This window comes from Camellia sinensis, chromosome 2 (assembly GCF_055761805.1).
Source record: "Camellia sinensis isolate YWXY chromosome 2, ASM5576180v1, whole genome shotgun sequence".
In the NCBI taxonomy this organism is placed as follows: Eukaryota; Viridiplantae; Streptophyta; class Magnoliopsida; order Ericales; family Theaceae; genus Camellia; species Camellia sinensis.
In genome coordinates, this window is record NC_138962.1 from 37,231,439 (window position 1) to 37,234,800 (window position 3,362).

General features: G+C 38.1%; 1 long non-coding RNA gene across 1 annotated transcript; it reads left to right on the forward strand.

The window, feature by feature from the left end:
- Positions 1–1,722: 1,722 nt before the first annotated feature.
- LOC145819526 (uncharacterized) lies at positions 1,723–2,420 on the forward strand. Its single transcript, XR_014360280.1, has 3 exons — positions 1,723–1,940; positions 2,048–2,100; positions 2,204–2,420. It is a non-coding gene; the product is annotated as an uncharacterized LOC145819526 (long non-coding RNA).
- Positions 2,421–3,362: the final 942 nt, after the last annotated feature.

Consider the following 3,362-nt stretch of genomic DNA (forward strand, 5'->3'; position numbering starts at 1 on the left):
TTTAGCCTCTGAGAAGCCCTCCTTGCTGCTGGAAATGGAGTGGTTGTGGTGGTGCTTGGTGTTGATGAAGAAATGAGGTGTAGAACTTGGATGTTTTTTGAGAAAATGAGAGAGATAGAGGGAGATTTGGATGCAAGACTTGAAGACAATTTTTCTAACCCCTTAACTCTATGTTGCCTGCTGATTATATGGACAAAAAGGGGGAGTAGAGGAGGGGCAAAGGTGGGGGAAAATTAGGCAAGTTTTCCCCCACAAAATATCCCCCGGATTGGGATATTTTCTGGGGGAAACAGCTATACAGCTGTAAAGTGGATGTTGTAAGGATCATGGCCGGCTGGTTTTTGGAGCTCCAGGTGGCCGGCCGGCCACCTCCCTTAGCCGGCCGGCTAGGGGTCAAAAGGGTCAAGTTGAAATAGTGGCCGGCCACCACTTTTTAGGGTCCTCCCATGTGTGTACAACACAAATATGTGGTCCAAAGTTCAAGAAAGAGGGCCTAGGCTGTTCAACATTAGCCCGGAAGGAGGGGGTCAAAAGGGTCAAGTTGAAATACTGGCCGGCCACCACTTTTTAGGGTCCTCCCATGTGTGTACAACACAAATATGTGGTTCAAAGTTCAAGAAAGTGGCCCCAAGGTGTTCAACATTAGCCCGGAAGTGTGAAAAAACGGGCATCGGAGGGCGTCGGAGGATATATAACTGGTTACTGTAACAATTACTGGCCTCCCACCCTTCTACGGCCTTCCCAGTGATAAAACAGAGGTACCTGCCAAAAATGAACGAAAACCGTTGCAAAACGAATGTTCGGGGGCCAAAACGCGCAGTTCGGGGTCCCGAAAATGGGCTGTTAAGCACCGAAAGTGGCATTCGGCCACGAAGTGGGTTTCTCAGACCCCAGTGTCCCTCAAAAGGGAGTAAACAGGAGGTATGCCAAAAATCAGAGCAAATGGAGATGGTTAAGCGGTCCCGAACCGAGGCACACGGCCAACGGTTCCGAAAAACCGGAAACCGGACTCCGAAATGGGCAAAATGGCCTATGGCCACAAAATGTAGCCCACGGCCACTAAGAGATGGTCTACAGGACCTCTCCCTCCCCTCAGGAAAAGAAACAGAGAAAATCGAGTCTGGTTCGCAAACCGAGGCAAGGCACAGAAGAGGGTTCGGAAGTCCGAAGGCAGGGCTCGCAGCCAAGACTCTGAAACTTCTGAACGAGCACATTATGCAATATCACCAAGTGCTCAACTGGTGACGTCTAAGTCTCAAGGTCGGTCAAAAATGGGGTGTCTACAATCAGCCCTAACAAGGGAAATAGCAAAGCAACTATACGTGAAGCATGTAATCTGCCCACTGTTAGGTCCTGAATATGTTGATGCTGGGGTACGTTGCCATAGCATTGTAGGTTTTACCAAAATTTACTTTATTTGTATTTCTAATTTTGTTGAGTTTTGATGAGAAGTTAAAAAGCAGAGACACTTCTAAGAGGGGAGAGTGTTGTGTCCAACACCGTGTCCGATACGACACTCATCGGACACTTCCCAACAATTAGACAAATACGAAACACATTACAAGTTTGAATAAAATAACTTATAATCCAATGATGAAATAAAAACAATGTGAATTATGCATATTCTCCTCCTTTAGAGTTTAAAAATCATTAATTTTGACTTACATATTCATATATATGACATACAATATATAAAATTATATATTTTACACCCTGTTTTTTTTATTTTTTCGTAAAATTTTTTTCGTTACACCTGATTAACTACCATATATAGAGTTAATTGTAATCACATATTAGTATTCTTCTCACAATTCTTTATGATGGACCCTCTGCATGTGAGTTCCTACAAAATAAATTTGTGTATTCTACAATCCAAGACAGGTAGGAACCCTTTAAGTCCAACCCTTCCCACTCCCATCAGACATGAAAAAATTCCCCAGGTATATTACAATAAGAGTTTATTACACTATTTTGGACTACAATGAATTCCATTATTATTATTATTATTATTATTATTATTATTATTATTATTATTTTTTGTGAGCAGGGAAAGCTTTGGTTTCTCCAATTGAGAGATTTGCAGTTGTTCCTGATGACAACGTAAGTGTTCTTTCCACAATCTTCATTGTCTTCATTACTGGTGTTTAAATAGTTGGTTTCTCCAAAAGATTATAATTTGCAACTGTTATCTATTTATTTGTAGGTCAAAAGGATAAATTTTGCCGAGGGGAAGATCTGATTCTAGAAGTAAGGAATTTGGAGCTTGATTTTTGAAATAGGCTCAAAATTGAGATCTTGTTGGAAATTTTTTAATTTTTGTAAGAGCATTTAAATATCCAATGTGCTGATTGGTGAATTTTAGATTTTATTTTATTATTTTATTTTTTTTTAGGATTTGGGTGAATTTTATAATTTAAATATGCTTTTGTGAACATGTACAGTTTAATTGTTCTTTGTAAAATATTGAATTTGATGGTTTGATCAATTTAAATTTTTATTTTCTGTTATGATGTTTTTGTGAATAGAATGTAAATAATCAGCTCTTAGAGAGAGAGACGGCACCACCGTCGAAAAAAATAGAAAATTTTAATATTTTTATTAATTTTGTTACAGGTTTTACTTTTTGCGACGACATTATACTGTCGCAAAAAATAGAAATTTTATTATTTAAAATAGAAATTTTATTATTTTTTAATATTTTTTGCGACGGCATTACACCGTCGCAAAAAGTAGTGTTTTTTTTTAAAAAAAGACTATTGGCGACGGTATTTTTTACCGTCTCAAATAACATTTTTAGCAACAGTAAAATAGGGCCGTCGCAAAAAAGTCAAGACATTTCAAACGTTATTAGCGACTGCATGGTGCCGTCGCAAAACATTAGCGACGGCACTTACCGTCGCAAAAACTCTTTTGCAACCCCTGCAGTTGCGACCCCCCTCTTGCCGTCGCAAAAAGTCATTTTGTCGTCGCAAAAAGTATTAGCGACGGTATTTTACCGTCGCAAAAGTTAATTTTTTTGTAGTGTATTGTAACCAAGATCATTCAATTACAAATTCTAATTGATCTTTTTAGTAAAAAATTAAAATGCAAAAGTTGTCAAGAATTACGTATATATGTCTCTGTCCAAATTTTATAATTTATCGAGGTCATTTACTATTTCTCGAGATCTACAAATCAATACAATTAAACTATACCAATAAACTCATATTTAATTTTTTGTACCTTAACTCTACCACTTCAACCCTTCACTTTCGAACTACACATATATCTCATGTGCCTCCCATATCCCTAACACCGTTCCGAAGTTAATTTGATGAAAAGTTAAACGCTCATTTGATTTGATAAAAAATTTGACATCGCCT